A 19049-nucleotide genomic window follows, 5' to 3' on the forward strand; every position below is an offset into this window, starting at 1 on the left:
GGACACCTGGCTGGGGAGGCAGGGAGGCCCCGGGAGGCCGGGCTGCTGGGCGCACTGACCTCGGCACCCCCATCTCGGCACGGGCTTCCCCCTCTGCCGGAAGGCCGGCCCTCCTCACCCCACCTGCACGTCCCAGCCCGGCCGGCTGGCCAGGCCCTTCAGCATCCCATGCCTGGGAGCCCAAAGGCCCTTGGGGTGAGGCCTCTCATTGGGCAGTGGGCCCCTATCACGCAGCCAAAGCTCTGGAAGCTTCTCGAGGGCACAGTTTCCCTTAATTCTGCTCCATTAACCTGCAGCTGGGAAACCTAGAAAGGACGGCCACTCGGCCCTCCACTGCTCAGCGTGCTGCGGGAACGGGGGTGCCCCCCAACGACACCTGCGGGTCAAGGGCCACGGGGGGCATGTCCTCTAGCCACTCGGTGCCCTGCGGGGCAAAAGCTCTGCTCTGAGTTTTTCTTTTCACAAAGCCTCTGGCCCATGTAATGGACGGACGTTTTCTTCCCATCGGCCCCTATATGAGCCGAGCCGCCGCACCCCCCTTCTTCCCGCCGTTCACGTGCTGAAGTCTGAACCCTCAGTGTCTCGGATTGGGTCTGTGTTTGGGGGTGAGGCCTTTCGGGGGTGATCAGTGTTACAGCGAGGCCGTACGCGCGAGCCCTAGTCCGGAATGACTGGAATCCTTGTAAGAAGGGAGTGGGCCGCGGACACCCGCGGAGGAGACCCAGCAGGAAGACAAGTCTAGGAGGGAGGCCTCAGGAGAATCCAAACCCGCAGACACTGCGACCTCAGACTCAGCCTGCAGAACTGTGAGGAGAGCGGTTTGTGTTGCTCGAGCCGCCCGGGCGAGGGTGCTGTGCTGTGGCAGCCCAAGCAAATGCACAGCGCTAGCAATCCTGAGACCGATCTGGCGGCCGTTCTCAGCGTGGCAATGGGGGCCCTCGTGCATACGTCTGGCCTTCTGACCTTACTTCTGGCTTCATGTTAATTGATGACGTTTTTTTTTCTTTTGCACATCTTGATCTTTTTTTTTTTTCTCTTATGTACTGACCTCCTCTGTGTAGATCTGTGAGCTCTAGAGATAGACATTTAAATTCTGTGTTACCTTCTGCTGCATTGTTAGCTAATGCATCACGTCCAGGTTTTATTACCCTCAGGAAAATGCATCCCCTGCAGGGAGAAGCCTCTTCTGAGACCCCTTAGCATGATGATGTATTAATAATGATATGTGGCCAGTGTTAGCCACTAGGACGGAAAACAGGATCGCCTCCCTTCAGAGAGCAAGACTCACAGCCCAATCAGCCGTTTCAACCTGGATAAAAAGCTCCATTTGTATGCCGTGGCATGGAGGCCCCTCCAACTTAGGGCAAAATTTGATTATGGCCCATGCATAAATCCTAGGAAAGGCCTGGCCCTTACCCTGGTGCAATTACAGTGGAGAGAAAATAAAAGTGAAAAACAAAACCTGAAAGCCTCAAGCCCCGGTGGGAAGAGCTTTGGGGATTCACACACATTTATCTTCTGGAGGTTTCTACCCTGGGAAGGCAGATGCAGTGGGAAGAGAGAGTGAGAAGTGCCCCGCACAGAGTATGTGCCCTGAACAGGGCCTGGAGGCACCAGGCACTGGCAGGAAGTACTCCTTCCCTCCTCCCATCCTCCTCCATCACCGAGGGCCCTCACCTTCCCTGAGCAATCCCACCAGGGCAGGTGCTCAGGAGTGAAGGCCTTTCTGCCTTCCCACCTTCTCAGCTTTCAAAGGGCCAGAGACCCCACAGGCCATGCCTTCATTCCTTAAATAGTCACTGGGTTTCTCCCTTTGCCAGGCACTGCCCTGACCTCTGGGGATGCACAGAGGGCAGACCAAGAAGGCCCCGGCCCTAACAGAGCTCACAGAGACACAACTGTGATAAACATACAGCAAGATTCACCAAAGAGAGCTCCCCACACACCTACCAGACTGGTTCAAACGAGAAAAGTGAGAATACCAAATGCTGGTGAGGACATGGGGAAACGACCGCTCAGCCATTGCTGGTGGGCATGTAAAGTGGTACAGCCCCTCAGGAAAACAATCTGGTCGTTTCTGAAAAACTAAATAGGTAACAACTGCACTACCCAGCAGCAAGCACTCTTGAGCATCTGCCCCAGAGAAATCAACCCTTAGGTCTACACAGAGACCCGCATGCAGGCGTTCCCCGCAGCTCGGTGCACAGCAGTCAGTAACCAGCAAGAACCCAGACGTCCTTCGGTGGGCGGATGGTTAACCAACCTGCAGCGTGTCCATTCCAGGGAGGACTAGTCAGCGGTCAACAGGAATGAGCTATGGATGCATAACAAAGTCTGGATGAGCCAGACTGCAAAAAGCAAATACCAGTAGATTACATACTGCATGATTCTATTTCCATAACAGCTTTGAGGTGGCATAATTGTAAAATGGGGAATATGGGAGGGGTTGCTGGTGGCTAAGGGGGTGGGGCGGGGGCAGGTGGGCGTGGGCACACAGGGGCAGCGTGACAGACCCTCCCAGCATGGGACTGTCCTGTATCTTAACTGCATCAGGGTCAATATAACAGTTGATGTCCTATGATCTTGAAAGAGGTTATCATTGGAGAAGTCTGCGTAAAGTGGACACGGATGTCTGGATTTTCTTTTTTTTCTTTTCTTTTCTTTTCTTTTCTTTTCTTTTCTTTTCTTTTCTTTTCTTTTCTTCTTCCTTCCTTCCTTCCTTCCTTCCTTCCTTCCTTCCTTCCTTCCTTCCTCTTCTTTCTTTTTTATTCATGAGAGACACAGAGAGAGGCAGAGACACAGGCAGAGGGAGAATCAGGCTCCATGCAAGGAGCCCGATGTGGGACTCGATCCCAGGACCCTGGGGTCACACCCTGAGCTGAAGGCAGATACTCAACCACTGAGCCACCCAGGGGCCCCTCTGGATTATTTCTTAAAACTCATGTGAATTGACAAATTACGTCAAAAATAAAAAGTTTAAGTAAAGAAAATCAAAAGGTAGGAAACAACCTAAACTGATAAATAAATCTCCTCCTACCCCAGTGTTTATTTATTATCTATGTATAGTAGAGGGTGAGGTGGTGGGGAGACTACTTTACTCAGAGCGGTCTGGGAAGGCCTCCTTGAGGAGGTGTCCTTTGCCTGGATGGTGAGAAGGAGCCAGTTACGGGATGATATAGGGAACAGTGTTCTAGGTTGTGGGAACAGCAAGGGCAAAGTGGGTGGTCTCGCCAGGGTGCTTTAGGTCTGGGGGGGAGCTAAGTTCTGCTCTGAATGGCTCCGTTTAACTTGGTTGTTGTCTACTGAAAATCTATCCCACCTCTACATCTCTCCGGGTGGGCTCGGCTCCCCCTGAGGTCCTGTGTGGTCTCCCCTCTTTCTCTATGACCAGGGAGGGCATCTCCAGGCCACAGGCCTCTACAGTCTGTGCTGCAGAGAAAGCCCTGAGGTTCCTTCGTCCCCCGATACCCCAGGCCTCCCTGCTGTAACGGTGGGGCCAGAGGGAAAGCAGAGGGCTTGAGAATCCCTGGTGAGCTGAGAGGCTCCAGGCTGGGGGGCTCATTCAGGGTGGCAGTGCCTGCTGTAGGTCCCAGGTCCCAGGAGGGGTATCCCATGACCTTCTGTGTGGCGAGTAAGGGTGACCTGAGGACTCTGGTCCCCACCACCTTGGCCCCCAGCTTCCCACTTGAGACACTCAGGCCTCATGGGGCACACTGGCAGGATAGAGCCGGGCAATATCTGCCAGCGCCTTCTCTGTGCTGGCCAAGTGCCCACCCCAGACAATAAGGGTCCCAAAGGAGGGATGGGGGCCACCATGTGCCCCCAGGCCTGCCCATCTTCACAGTAACTGGGATTCGGCTCCTCTTATCCTAACCGTCCCTGTCTGACACGTGGGACAACTCACAGAGACCTTAAGTGATGGCCTAAGATCCGAGTGTGAAGGCTGGCTCTGCAGGCGCAGCTCATAGCCACAACCTCTACCCCCTACCTCTCCTCTCCAAGGCCACCAAGAACGGCCAGCAATCCTGCTATCGCCTCAGTGGCCCAGACTCTGCGTATTCAGAGATGCTCAGAGGTGCCTCTGTGGCGGAGGATGGGTGGGAAGGATTGGGGTCCGCAGCGTGGGGGTTGCCCGACCTTCCCAGGAAAGCCAAGCAGGTGGGACGGCGGGTGGATGACAGCGAGGCCGGCCTCAGGAGCTGCAGCATCAGGAGGACTCCCCAGGCACAGCCGCACTGCTGCTGTTCTGGGTGTGGGCAGAGTGGCTCCTCTGAGGCCCCGGAACTCCCCGGTTGCTCCCAAGGCGGCCTCCCCCCACCCCACCGCTCTGTGGGAGCAGCCTCCTTGGCAGTGGTGCTGGCAAAGCTCTGCCAGGGGACGGGGAGGAGGGTAGAGGAGGCCGTGGGGCTGCGACTCCAGCAGGCTTCCCACCCCAACCTGCCGAGCGGCTGCTCACAGCCCCGACCTCAAACGTGTCCCACCCACATCACAGCCCCATATCCCCTGCCCCTCATCCCCCAATGCGAGTCTTGCTGCTCAGCAGCCTCCGTGCCTTTGCTCACACTGCGCTCGGGACTGGAGCAAACCCACCCCCTGCATGTCCTGTGTCCTCCTTTTCTGGGGGGCCTCCTCCCACCCACACTCCAGGGCTCCACTCAGATGGCCCCTTCTCCATCTCCCAATTCACATGCCCGGCCTCTCCAGCCTTCAGAGATCCTGGATGCCTGAGGACTCCTGCCATGTCTCTCACTCTGCCTGTAACTTCTTTCCCGTGCCTTGGTGTTCCTGCCAGACTGCGAGCTGCTGGAGGGCAGACTGTCATCACGATGCTGAGCACAGTCCCCGCACATGGCTGGTGTGCGGCAGGGGCCCAGCAGCCCTGCGTTTACCATTGTGTGGGTTGTGCACTATGCAAGGGCACTATCGCTAAGGGCAGACGGACTCAAGGATGTCCACCACCCCGACATTCTTGCCTCCCGGAGGCAAGGACTCATGCTCTCATGTGGTCTCCTCCCTCACGAATAGGGATGACCTGTGTCATCCGATGGGACTTCTGGACACGAGGGTGTGTGACTTCTGAAGGGAAATCATAAAAGACGTTCTGGGGAAAGCCAGCTGCCATGGGTTGGGGACACTCAAGCAGCCCCATGGAGAGGCACACATGGCAAGGGACCGGGGCTCCCCGCCAGCAGCCAGCAGCAGCTCACCAGCCGTGTGAGTGAGACACCAAGTCAGTGGCTCCTCCAGCCCCTGTCAAGCCTTCAGATGACAGTGGCTCCACTGACGTCCTGGACGCAACTCTCTAAAAGATGCTGCACCGGAGCCACCTGGCCGGGCTGCTCCTGAATTCCTGACCCACAGAAACTGCGAGACAGCAAACATTCACTCCCGTGTTAAGTTTCTCAGTTCTAGAGCACTTTGTTACGTGGCGTAGGTGACTCGCACAGGGCACTAGTGACTCCACAGACATTAGGGATAATAAGCAGATTTAGCAGATGGCAGTGACAGGCTGCAGTCTAACAAAGTCAGGGTAGTATGAGGCCGTTTTGATAGACACAAGTAGATGTATTGAGCAAATGGCACCTTCTCCAAATTTCCACCAAGCTAGCACATGGGCAGTGGGGTCCTCACGCTCAGAGACACTTTCTCATCTCAGATGATGGTTTGTAAATGAAGCTGTGACTGTTACGTATGAAGACAAAATCAGTAAAACCCCAGATCAGTTCTTTATGGAGAGCCACGTTTTCTTGCGTGCTAAGGGCTTGCTCCTTTAAAGAAAAAAATGTTGTCTCTCCCTGAGAAGATTCTTACAATTCTTTATGCTTCCTCCCACCTTTTAAAACAGGGGAGGCACAACCCGTTGACCTGTGGGTCGGTGCTTGGTGTCTCATCGGAGCCCCCTGAGGAATGGGGGGGGTGGCTGTCCCTACACTGAATGTCCCATCTCCTGCACTCTCGGAGCCACATCTGCTGGGACTGGGAGTCAGGAACCCACAGCTGTGTGACTTCGGGAGGCCCCTCTGCCTCTCTGGGCTTCCGTTTCTTCATCTTATCACTTTAAAGTCACAGAAATCCTGATAGCTGCTGTCAGGACTTTGAGAAGCTGCAAAATGGAGATGAGGAGGAGGCAACAGGCCTGGGTGACAGGGTGCACCAAGGCCGCCGGCCTGCCCAGCAAGGACTTCTCTCTGTGCCTTGGGTTGGAGCTTTCGTCCCCTCCTGGAGGAGCGGATGTCACGGTGTCGCCAGGGCCTGTTTTTCCAGGCAGGAGGTGGGGCTGCCGCTCACCATTTCATTGTCTCTTTGGGAAGCCGTGCCCCCTTGGTGCACTCTGGGAGCTTCCCTGGTGACCCTAAGATTCCCATGCCCTGGAGGGCCTGCAGAGAGCAGCGTCTCCAAGAGGACGCCGCGCCACGCCCCCACCTTCCCGCCCAGGCCCTGCATCTCCTTCCTCCTGTCGCCCAAGCCACAGCAGCCCTGTCTCCAAGAACAACACGCTCAGGAAAGAGAATTACACACACGAAACCAAACCAAAACCCTCAGCCGCCAGGAGAGGCATGACACAAAATACAAACCTCTGGTTAGGGCGGGGGAGATAGAAAAAAGAACATAGATTGAGAAATAAAGGGGGAAGTGAGAGAGAAAGGGCGAGGGGGAGAGGAGCGTGGGGAGGAGGGGAAAGAGGGAGAATGCAGGATGGGTGACACCTTCTCCCCTGTGCTCCTGGCCTGGGCCTCTGCCCTCCGGGGAAGGTTCTAGAGCCTAGGTATGTCTGAGGAGCCCTGTCTGACCAAAGCTGCACTTCTCATCTCTGGGCCTCTGTTTATTCAACTGCAGAATAAGAACACGACTCGCCCCAGGGACGGGCCTGTGTCTCCCCGCCCCCCAGCCAGGAGAGGGGTGACGCCCTCAGTGTACCAGCTAGAGAGGGGGAGGAGGTGCTCCTGTAAGAGACATAGAAAAGTGGGGGGGGGCAGGGAGATTGGAAGGGGCCACCAGGGCCTTCGACCCACAAGAATGCCTTATAGAAACTTGGCTCTGTGGGCACCCGGGCGCTCAGTGGGTGAAGTGTCTGACTCTTGATTTTGGCTCTGGTCATGCTCTCAGGGTCCTGGGACTGAGTTCTGCGTCTAGCTCCAGGCTCAGGGCAGAGCCTGCTCAAGGTTCTCCCCCTGTCCCTCTGCCTAGGCTCATACTAGCTCTCTCTGAAAAAAGGAAAGAAGGAAGGAGGGAGGGAAGGAGGGAGAGAAGGAGGGAGGGAGGAAGGGAAGGGGAAACCTGGCTTTAGAAACTCTCCACTACAAATTTCTTGAATGTAACTCGAATTTTTTATTATTTTGTGTCCTGTTTTTTTTTTTTTAAGATTTTATTTATTTATTCTTGAGAGACACACAAAGAGGGGCAGAGACACAGGCAGAGGGAGAAGCAGGCTCCCTACAGGGAGCCCGATGTGGGACTCGATCCCAGGACTCTAGGATCACGCCCCGAGCTGAAGGCAGATGCTCCACCACGGAGCCACCCAGGGGCCCCATATTTTATGTCCTGTTTCAGCACCCGATCAGCGGAGCAAGCCAGCTAGATTTACAGCAATGATCGATCCTAGCTACCACGTCCCTCATGGTGTTGGTCACGCACCTCAAATCCTTCCTCAGCTGATGCAGTTCTGAAAGGTACAGATTTTTTACCCTCACCTCCAATTTAGAGGTGAGGAGACAGGTATGGAGGGAGTAAGTGACTTGCTGATGCCGCCGCCGGCAAGCATCTGAGCAGGATTTGAATGCAGCTGCATTTGGTGCCAAGGCTCATATTCATTCTCCTTTGCCCGCTTGCCTCCTACAAAGCCCAACTTGGGATTCGAACCCCTGTCCTCAAAGGTTGTCTCTTACTTTAGGGATGTGTCAGAGCCAGGGCTGTGGGCTGTGTACCCGTCGGGCTGAGACCCATGCATGTGGGCGGGGGGGGGGGGGGTGGCGGGAGGGAGGGACCAAGGACAGGTGAGACGTGGGGACAGAAAGACCCCAGAGCCCCGTGGCCTGGGGGCTCAAGGTCGGGCCTTCAGGAGGAGGGGCCTTGTCCACGCTCTGCAGGATGGACAGGACCTCCCTGGGCAGAGGGGTGGGAGGAACCTGCCCCCTGTCATTCAGATCAGGAAGGCTTTAGGTTTGCAGAATCCCCTCCAAAAATACGTTCAGCCTGGATCCCCAGTGGGATCATGTAAGAAGCTGTCCCAGCCAGCATATGCATGAGGCTGATGGTGGCCCTGGGATATCAGGAGGCCCTCCTGGGAGTGGTGGAGGGAGAGGCCCTGGGCTCAGATGGCCTGGGTCCACATCTGGGCCCCCAGGCCACGGCTTCTGGGACTCAGCATTCCCCTCCTGGAGCTCAGTTTCCTCATCTGCACAGCGGGGAGGACAGTCGTGTGTACCGCACAGAGCCATCCTGCCATCAGTGAGGCCCTATGGCACAGTGTGCCCCCTGGTACAGTCAGTGCTCAACCAGCATCCACAATTATGAAGTCCAGGTAGGACACGGACCCCTCACAGATGTCTTGGCCGAGGATCGTAGGAACTCCGAAGGATCGTAGGAAGCTACCTTGTCCTTTCCTGGTTTTCTACAAGTCCATACTATTGAAGCACCTCTCCCAGAGACACCCCGAGAGTAGCCCATACACGCTCCCAGGGCCACCCCATGCATGCATAGGGTGTCATCATCTTCCCAGGTCCTTCCACGGCTCCTGGCTCATGTCCTTCTAACCCATGAAGTGATTACACAAGGCTGGCATAAACTCTGTGCCCATTTTACAGATGAAGAAAATGAGGCACAGATGGGAGCTGGTGCCCAAGGTCACACGGTCACACGGTGAATTAGTGCCAGAGACAGAACTCGCACCAGGGCGTCCCGACACCCCCGTCTCTGCTCCTGTGACAGATTTCAGTGCCCCTTGCAAGGTGCCGGGGTTGCCCTGCGAGCCAGGGGCCCATGTTCTCAGACTGGTTTTACGAGGGAATGCGACATGCATGGTGGGCAAATTACATATTCCTGCTGCCCTCCGTGTGCTTCTGTGGGGCACAGGGAAGCGACTGCCTACATCTCACTTGCTCCCGGGCTGTGTCTGCTTCTTCAATGTCTGTACCATTTCCAAGATGCCACCAAACAGGAACATAGTAGATGCCAAATGAATGACATTGGTTCAAATACACAGTGGGGAAAAAGCTTAAAGTCACAGAGGGAAGTGGGGGCCTCAACCCTGTGCCTTGGGGACCCCTACTATTTGAACAGAGCCCCGTCATGCACAAGGCACTTGTATTCATTCGTTCCATCCTTATTATGATCCCCACTTGATGGGGACCAACGAGGCTAAGTGACCTGCCCCAAGTCACACAGCTAGAAAACAAGCAGGGTGGGACTCGAAGCCTGCCCAGGCCCGTCACTTTCCTGTCCTCCACAGCTGCCCCGGTGCTATGGTTTGGGGACAATTCTATTGCTTTGATGCACAAGCCCAGCACCTCTTCAAATCCTGCTCAGTTCGGCAGCTTGGGGGCTCAGGATGATGCTTCTGTCTGCAGACCTCCAGGGCAGGCCGGCCTCAGCTCGCAGACTCCTGCTGCTGCTGCCCGGGAGCGGCCCCCTGTCCTCAGCCCAGCTCCTCCCGCCTGGGCCTGGAGCCTTGAAGCCACCTGGCAGGACTGGTGGCTGCGGTGAGGGGGTGAGGGCGAGGGGGCCCCGTGCAGGAGCAGAGAAGGGATGTGGTTTTCTCTTCCCAACCTGGGAATGGGGCTGGGCTGCCGCCACCTGCATCCTATGGGCACGTCCTTGCTCCCTGTGGTCTGTGTAGGCACTGAAACCCGCGAGGGGGGGGGGACCGGAGCAAAGGAGGCGCAGAGAGGCCTGACCCGAGCAGCTGGCTGGCCCCACAGACCTCTGCTGGGCGTGCCTCACCCCGCCCTTGGCAGTTCCCCTAAGCAGGGTGGCCACACCCCTTGGCCCCGGAATGCCCGGGGGCCTCGGCTGCCCCAGAAGCCCGGGCCAGACATGTGGGCTGGAGGCTGGGCAGGGCCACTGGGGCTCCCAGCCTGCCCGCTGGAGCAGCTCAGGCGGGGCGCCCACAGCTGGGAGAAGCCGGCCCCACCTGCTCGGCCATCCTGCCAGGACACACCCAGAGCCCACAGTCCCCAGCTCGTCTCGGGCCTGGGGCTTGGAGCTGCCTGATTTCTATGAAATGAGTTCTGAGCTTCCCTCCTCTGCCAAAGGTGATGGGCAGGCCAGGGGTTCCCTTACAGCTGGAATTGAGCTCCCCTGCCCTGCCTCACATCGTGTCTCCCCTGCTCTCCCTCCAGTCCCTCTCAGCACCCCCAGTGCCAGGGTAAGATATGTGAGGGCTGGGCCAGAGGCCAGGCCTGACAGGCACTCTTGGGTCCTCATCCCAGCCACGGCCAGAGTTTTTCTGTTGCTGCGTCGGGGCTCCAGGTGTTTTCCCCTGGGATCGGCCACTGAGTACCTGCTTCACTGCTCTCTGCTGAAGCCCCCGAGGCAACGCTGCTTCATGCTCCTTCAGCTCTAGTCAGAGCGGCTTGTCCACATCCGCCCTCCTCCATACATTTTACCAGGATCCCTGGTACAGAAGGAACGGCCTGGCCCACTTAGCTGCTGAGAAACCCAAGTTCACGCTGGGAAACACACCTGCCCAGGGGCCCAGAAGTAGGTACGTGACACAGCCCTCAGACCCCCTGCCCCGTAGCCCACCATACCACAGACTCTGTCCACCATAGCACGCTGTTGCCCTTGCCAACACCCACCAACGCCCACCCTCCCCATCATCACCACCACCATCTCCCCCCCCCGCCTCCCGTTGCCCCGCATGGGTTTGGGTTGATGAGCAGGAGGTCTAGAACCACCCACGGGGGTGGGAGCAGTGGCGAAAGCCAGGTGGGCTTCTTTCCTCTTAAATTCTCAACAGGGGTGAAACATATTCTAAGGGCCAGACTTGGGGGTACCCAGGAGGCTGGCCTGAGAGATGGGTGAGGAAGAAGGAGGGCTGGCTGGGTACTCATGTTGGTGATGGAGGGGCATGGAGCTGTGTGCAGTTACTGCCTAGAGGAACCCTTCTGCTTCTTTGCAGCTGCCTGCAAGCTCCTGGTTGAAGCCAAAGTGGGTGTGTTGAGGCCATGGCCTCCCTCCCCTCGCCCAAGGGGTGGTTTGGAGCCGTTTACTTTGCCCATGACTTTCACCTCCTTGGTATTGTACCCATTTTACAGATAAGGAAAATAGAAGTAAAGTGAGGTCAAGGTCATAAAACAACGTGGTTAAAAGACTTGCATAACCCCCCTTCCCACCCCGAGGCCATTGATTGATTGACTTTTCTCCTGCCTGTGCAATAACCTTATGGAAAAGATAGAATGAGTGGGTTCTCCAAGGGGTGGTGTGGCCTCCAGAACACAACGAGGGCCCTCTCCATGAGCTGCAGGGTCTGAGGGCCTGCATAGGTGACAGCAGGAGGGTCCCCTTGGCCTCTTGGCCAAGGAGTCTGGGCCGCTTGGCCTGCAGGAGTCTGGGCCAGACAAATAAAGGTGGTGCTCCTTCAGGCTGAGGTTCTTTCATTATTTATTCGTCCTCTATTTGTTAGAGGATGAGGTGAAGGGGGGCAGGGGAGACTTGTTTTCTTTTAAGAAAAATCGCACACCTCTTGATGTTCAAAATAAAGGATTTACTACTTGCGTTTATTACAGGCGATTTCCCGAGCCCAGAACTCCTTGGGAGGCTTATTAAACCTTATTAAGCCACTGAAAATTGAGATAATAAAATAAATCACTCGTCTCCCATAAACAGCTCCAGGCCCCGTGTTACGGGGTTTCAGAGTCTCAGGCCCGCCTCCGGCTGCCTCTTCGGGTTCTGGATGCTCCCCCCACCTCCCCGCAGGGGGCAGTGGTGTGGGCACAGGGAGGGGTCACGGGGAGGGGAGGGTGCACAGGGAGGGGTCATAGGGGGCAGGGGAGGCACAGGGATGGGTCCCCTGGGGGGCAGTGGGGTGCAGTGAGGGGTCACGGGGGGGCACAGGGAGGGGTCACGGGCAGGGGAGGCACAGGGAGGGGTCGCCCCGGGGGTCCGGGGGAGCAGTGAGGGGGCAAGGGGGGGCAGGGTGGGGTCATCAGGGGGGCAGCTGCATGGGTGCAGGGAGGGATCACCTGGGGGGCGGGGGGGGTGCAGGCCCACCCACTGGGAGCCCTCTTCTCAGCATTTCTGCCCAGAGACACCATCTCCTGTGGGGCAGTGGGGACACTTCCCATTTCCTCAGTTATGAAGGGGTCGTGCGGACTCGGGTTAGGTGGCAGCGGGGCCCCCTCTTCCCGGGGATACTTGAGTGTCTCTTCCAGCAGGTGCCGAGGTGGCTGTGAGCGCCTGCCCGCGGCCTTGACCCAGGAGCCTCTGCCCCCCGGGACCTCCCGGTGGTAGAGAAGGGAGAGCGGGTGCGCATGAGAGGGCTGCAGCTGGGAGCCGAGGCCACGCTGCTCTAAAAGCAGGAGAAGGGGCTGAGAAAGGCCGGGGTGGGGTGTGCAGAGAGGGCCCAGCCCCTCGGGGGAGGAAACGCAATTACAGCCTCCTGCTGTTCACAACCAGCCTCTGCCCCGACTGCCAACCTCCCTCTCTGAGCGGCTCAGCTTCCTCGGGGCCGAAGACCAGGAGGCCGCTGCCCTCAGACTGGGCTGTTCCATGCCTCCTCCGACTGCTCCACTGAACCCTTCCGCTCCTTGGTTGCTCCTTGGATTCCAAGGTCACCCTCTGCTATGGGGGGGGGGGGCGCTGTGGGCACCCACCTGTGAACTTCCTGGCTCTGCCCACCCTCCCCTGCCGGATGCCCCCGGGGCGCGGCCAGGTTACACGGGGAAATAAGCGTTAACACGCTACCAGGAGCGGGCACTGGTTTTCGTGGCTGCTGCTCACTCTGGGGAGTCTTGGGAGGCTCTGGGAGGATGGAAAAGCAGGGTGGTGAGGCCTCACAAACATCTGGACTGTGTAAGAGGCCACGGGAAGGAAGTCAGGGAAGGTTCTGGACAGGACAGGAATCTGCCTGGCACTGCATTTGAGGTGCGTGTCAGCAAGAGGCTATCCCAGAGTGGGTAGGGGAGGGCAGCTGGAAACCAGCAGGGAGACTGTGCATCCTGACCCAGGAAGTGGCTCCCTGTAATTCACAGCCACACCCCTGCCTCGTCTGTGTGCCAGACCTCGGCGGGATCGGGTGGGGAGGGGCTCTGGCAGAGGCGGGGTCTGTGGGAGGCAGGGGGCCTGCCCAGGCCTCGGCCCAGGTGTGAGATGTCCGAGTGATGCCTCAGCCCTGGAAAACACCTCTGCCTCCCTGCCATTGTCCGCTTCAATCTGCAGACAGGCCCAGCTGGATGGCCTCAAGAATCCCAGCTCTGCCTGTGTTTTCCAAAGGAAGTGAAACCTCAGATTTGCCTCTGAGCTCTCTCCTTTTTTCTAAGCTAGACGCCATCCACCGCGAGAACCGCCTGGTGTTCGGCTGGAAAAAAACCTACTGGAAGCTTGCAATTTTCAGGCATAATTGCAGTTACATATAATATTATTATATAGAACCTTTATTGCATTGGGAAAGTCCAAGCATTTCCTTTTCCTATTTATACTCCAGCCCAGACTCTCCTCTGTTGTAATGTCCTGTCTGCCTTGCCCGCCGCACAGGCCGGTGGCTGTTGGGGTCCAGGAGCCCCTCCTGAAGAAAGGACGAGGATGTGAGTGGAAGCTCACTTGTCCCCAGTGGTTTCCTCGTGGAACATATCAGTCAATTCACAAAGGTCATCAGTTACTCATTGTGTGCCTGGCCTGGGCTTCACACCACGTGGGGGTTTAAACAAGACCCTAAACCTGCTTTTCAGGGGCTTCTGGCCTTACTGAGTGGGTGAGACTAAGCCATAGCAGAATGTCAGATGGAAATAGGAACCACGGTGGTCTGGGTCCTATGATCAGGAACGTGAGGCCACGAAGTGAGAGGAGGGGGTCCAGGCTACACGGCAGGACCCCAGCTCCAGGCTGCTACGATGGACAGGCCACACCACGGTGTGCGGCAGGCATCCCTTCGGGAGTGCAGCCCCGGGACTCTGGTCTCCCCAGGGCAAACCTCAAGAACAGGGGCCTTTCTTCCCTGTGCCACGGCGGCGCTCAGCCGCAAGAGCCCAGCACCAGGGCCAGACTCTCACGGCTCCCGGGGACGCGCCTCCCCCTGCCAGCACCTTCCCGAGTAACGACCCTACCTGCACCCCTCACCCTGCCCTGCCCTACCCACTCATCTTCCATCTGCATTGAGGGTTTTGGTCTCCAGACTATCACACACTCCACTGAAAAGATTCCCAAGGCACCAGAATCCTCACCCCGCCCCCTGGAGCGCCCCAGCCCAAAGAAACCTGGCTGACCTACTGACGACGAAGATGCGCTGGAATGGGCTCAGTGATTTCCTCACACCTAAGGAAGTCTGGTCCCCCTTTGAAGTTTCAAGATCAAACATATTGAATAAGAATCATAAAGTTGAAAAATTTAGAAGGGAGTTGGCAAAAAAACATTATTTGCAGAAGATATGATTGGATACTTTCCTATATAAACAATGGACAAGTTCAAAAATATTTTAGAGGAGCTCATTTACTTGGCGACAAAAGTAGATGTAACACCTAGAAATAAGCTCATGTGAAATGTGCAAGATCCGGACAAAGAAAAGTGACTGAAGCACTTTTTAGGACTACTTTAAGTAGAGAGATACTCTGCTCTCGGGGAGGGAGTCATTGGGGAGGGAGCCGTCGTGTCGGAAACGTGCTGAGGCCCCCTAAGTTTTAGTTCAATAACTGCCGTATGATCCCAATAAAAATATCAACTAGAATTTCTATTGAAATCAGATAAGCAGACCCCAAAGTTCATGCAGAAAAAATAGGCATTTAAGAATGGCTGAGAAGTCTTGAAACAGATAAGTAACGGGAGTAGGGAGACTGGCCCTACCAGATAGGAAATCACATTAGAAAGCCATAGACATAAAGTATCTGGCACTGGGTCCTGAACAGTGAGACAGATCAATAGAAAGTCACAGACGGTCCATAAATAGACTCATATAAATTCATATCTGGATACATTTAGCATACAATAAAGGGGTGAATTAGATTTCTATTTTATGATGAGTTTTTCAATAAATGAGATTGGGACAACTGGCCAAATCATATAGGAAACAAAGCAAAACAAAACAAAACTTTGGTCTCTTCCTCGCTCCTTGTGCCAAAATAAGTGACAGGTACAGCAAAGATTTAAAAGTTAAAGAAAGTCATGAAAAGGAAATATTGGGGAATGGGTTTACGATCTCAAAGGGAACTGCTTTTCTAAGGAGGACAGAAAAATCTAGAAGCAATAAGAGATTGATCGATTTGACTAAAACGATGACTTAAAAATTCGTGCACATCAAGAATTCCATAACGAAATCAAAGCACAAATGATCTCGGGAAAATATTCACAAAACCTACGACGAAGGGCTGATTTCCTTTACAAAGAGAGCTTACCTTAAATCAGGAAGAGATGCACAGCGTGCTAGGGAGATCAGGAAAAGCACGGACAGGAAGATCACAGGAAAGGAAATACAGGCAGCTCTACAGCATGTGAAAAATGCTTGATATCTTTTGGCATTAAATACAGAAAGATCAAATGTACATGGATTTTAAGTTTCATCTGTCAGGCAAAAATAAAAAAAAATTCTGACAAGTCTAGATTATTTCCCTGATATTTATCTTACAGTCTTGTTATCCCACGTGCTCAACTTATGCACAAAGATCACACCCCTGCGGCACTGATTCTATGAAGCAAAGGCTAGAAGCAAACAATAGGTTCATCAGTGGGGGGCTGGCTAGATAGATGGTGGAGTTCTAGGTAGGCCTTAAAAAGAAGGAGGTGGCCCTGGACGTGGCCGTATAGAGAATTATCCCTCAGATTTAACTGCAAAGCATGTTGTGTAGCGTATGGTTTGTTGCCAAGTTAAGAAAGAAAAAGACGACTGTATGCACATGTTTGCAGATGCACGGGCTACCTTTGGAAAGACACACTAAACACTGGCAACTGGTGTTTTCCAAGACGGGGTTGGAGAACTGCCAGTGAGGGGTCAAAGGTAGATGTATTTTTTTCTATATCCACTGTGGATACAGGTGATATTTGAATTTTAAAGCCATTACTATTAAAGATATTGAGTGATTTGGATTCTCTCCTCTCTTTCACAAACTCCCAAATCTTCTGTGTGTGTGTGTGTGTGTGTGTGTGTGTTTGAAATGTCTGATCACTGTCAATTCATTGTTGTAGGGCTTTTCAACGACTTGGCCTCAGTTTTCCTGTCTGTAAAATGGAGTTGATCACAGTGGGCTGTCTGCCTCAGAGGTGGTTGTGCAGATCAGACGAGAACTGGATGAGGACAGGCTTTGGCTGCCATCAAGTCTTGTCGGGTAGACTGCAGGATATTAGGGGCGGCCCAGGTTCTGTCCAGCAATACCCACCACATAGCGACGGTCCTGTGGCTGGGAAGGTAGGGTCTGGCTGCAAACGGTGATCCTCACAATAATCATAATCTACTGCTTTCTAGTCAACCACCTACTTCACATATTAACTCACTCATGCTACCCATTTTACACATGTGGCCACTGAGATCTACAGGGTCGAAGTGACCAACTCAAGGTGCCCAGATAGTAAGAGTCTGAGCCCCCCTGGTCCCTATTCTATATAGAAGTTTCTATGGCTCCCGTTAGGGGATCCCACCATCCCAGTCTGCCCCTCATGATACTTCAGAGTCTGGTCTTGACCTTAGAGTTGTCCAACCTGGACTCTCTCTTTGGATTGCCCTCCAAATACACCGTGCTCATTCCAGCTTCTGCACCTGTCCCTGTAGCCTGCTCACACCTCTATTCCCACCTCTCCCGTCATCCTGGTCTTTTCAAGACCCTGCTTGAATGTCACATCTCGCTGTCTACCCCAAGGTGTCAGTCAGCCTCCAGGATGGCCCCCACCCTTACATCCTGGTATTCACATCTCTGTGAACTCCCTCTCACATTGTATCGAGGTTGGTCCGTGTGACCACAGACCACAAGGAGGTGATGGCATGTGACTTCCAAAGTAGGTTATAAGAGACATTGCCGTGTTTGCCTTGTTTTTTCTTGGAACTCTTGCTGGAGGGGTGGGGGGGACCAGCCGCCCCGTTGGGAGATACTTAAGCAGCCTACGGACAGCTCCAAATAGGGAGGAACTGAGGTGTCCCACCAGCAACCAGCACCAGCTGGCCAGTTATATGAAAGAACCACCTCCAAAGCAGGTCTTTCCATCCCAGTCAAGCCCCACGTTGACTGCAGTGCCAACCAGTCAACATCTGGCCTGCCACCTCTCGGGAAACCCTGGGCCAGAACTTCCCAGCTAACCAGCTCCTGATTTCCTGACTATAAAAATCAGGAGTCTATAAATGCTGTCGTTTTAAGCTGCTAAAGTGTTGGGGCGCTTTTGTCATGCAGCAACAACTAACAAGTACGCATTTCTTTCCACTGTTTGGGGGTTGGGACCTTACCCCTCAGCCTTCACCCATTTACTCTCTTGCTTAGCTCTTCATTTGTGTGATCTTGGCTTCCCAACAAAATAGTAAACGTGTGGGTTGTAATTCCCCTAGTTCTCCCATCATGCCTAGTTGGGGGGCTGGAGACAGACGGAGAGGGCCACAGTGATGTTCCTGGCTTACTGTTTGTGAAGGGGGAGACTAGTATGTGACAGGTCACAGTGTGCAGGTGTGGGACGCTTCTTGCTCACCCAGTCCTCACCTACGGATGCACAGGACTCACAGAACACCTGCAAAACTGCCACCTAAGCCCTACAGCTCACCCTCAAACCACAGCACTCACGGGGGAGCCCTCCAAGTGTTCCCCACTGAGTCAGACTTGCAACCTACTTCTAGGGGTCCCCCGGAGGGCCAGGGGGTGGGAGGAGGAGTCCTAGAAAGGGCTGTCATCCCCTACCTAATATCCCGAATGCTACTCATGATTTATTGCTTGCTCCACACCCTTTCCAAAAATATTTCTTCCGAAGCCAGAGTGACAGCCTCCTTTCAGCCTTTCTGACACCTAGTTCTACGTAGACAGTGCACTTAAGCTCAAAGAACAAGTTTAGGAGTTTAAGAATCATAAAGAAAATTACTGTAAAGGGAACTGCTGCTTTTAAGGCAGCCCCCGCCCCAGGCCCTTGTGGAGCCTGAGCTGCCCGCCCTGTCCCCAGAGACACAGCTCCAAAACCACCCAGGCTCTTTTCCCCAAACGCAGCCGGTGGGAGGACATGACCCCCCCCCCCCAGCTCCCTCCCACCGCCCATCTCTTTCCCAGGCCAGCAGGCTGATTTTCCAAGACTAATCAAAAAAAGCTGAAGGGAGGAGGAGAGCCCTTTTGTAAAATGGTGTCTACACAAAGGCAGAACCCCCATTTTTTTTGGCTGGGTGGGCGGAGGTGACCAAAGATACAATTATAATGGAGCCCATCCTCTCCCACGAGACCCATTTTAACCAGTGTGTAATAAAGCCCCAGCTCATCCACCCTCTGATTTGGGTCAGATGAGATGAATTTTTAGCTTTTCTGGGGAGTTAGTGCCAGCGGGGGAAGCAGAGGAGGGGATGAGCAAACAAATAAGCTACGGTTCCCTGGAAGAAAGGAAAAGGAGGGAGCAGACTGAGCGGGGACTCTGGAGGTCACCCTCCGCCTCCTTCCACCAAGTCTCTGCTTCCCCATGAGCCACCGGGGCCTGAACCTTGGCTGGGATCACAGGTCGCCCTCTTCCACGCTCCTGCTCCCAACACCAGTGAGCCATCCCAGTACCACCATCTTTCTCACCCGAGCTCTCCTCTCCATTCCTGCCGCAGCCACTGGATCCACCGTGTGGCCCCTGTCTACCCTGTGCTGCAGGTGACCTGCCTCCAGCAACCGGAAGGCATTACCGGCATGCCCAACTCCCACCGCCTCAGCTCTGCTCACGCGGTCCTGTCTGTGGGATCGCCTTCTAGG

The 19049-nt window shown here is 54.9% G+C and overlaps 1 protein-coding gene across 12 annotated transcripts in view; it reads right to left on the reverse strand.

The window, feature by feature from the left end:
- The window catches only part of LOC144315368 (zinc finger and BTB domain-containing protein 7C), a 337017-nt gene that overhangs the window by 14062 nt on the left and 303906 nt on the right, over positions 1-19049 (reverse strand). The gene's annotated exons all lie outside the window — the stretch shown is intronic.

This window comes from Canis aureus, chromosome 6 (genome assembly GCF_053574225.1).
Source record: "Canis aureus isolate CA01 chromosome 6, VMU_Caureus_v.1.0, whole genome shotgun sequence".
In the NCBI taxonomy this organism is placed as follows: domain Eukaryota; kingdom Metazoa; phylum Chordata; class Mammalia; order Carnivora; family Canidae; genus Canis; species Canis aureus.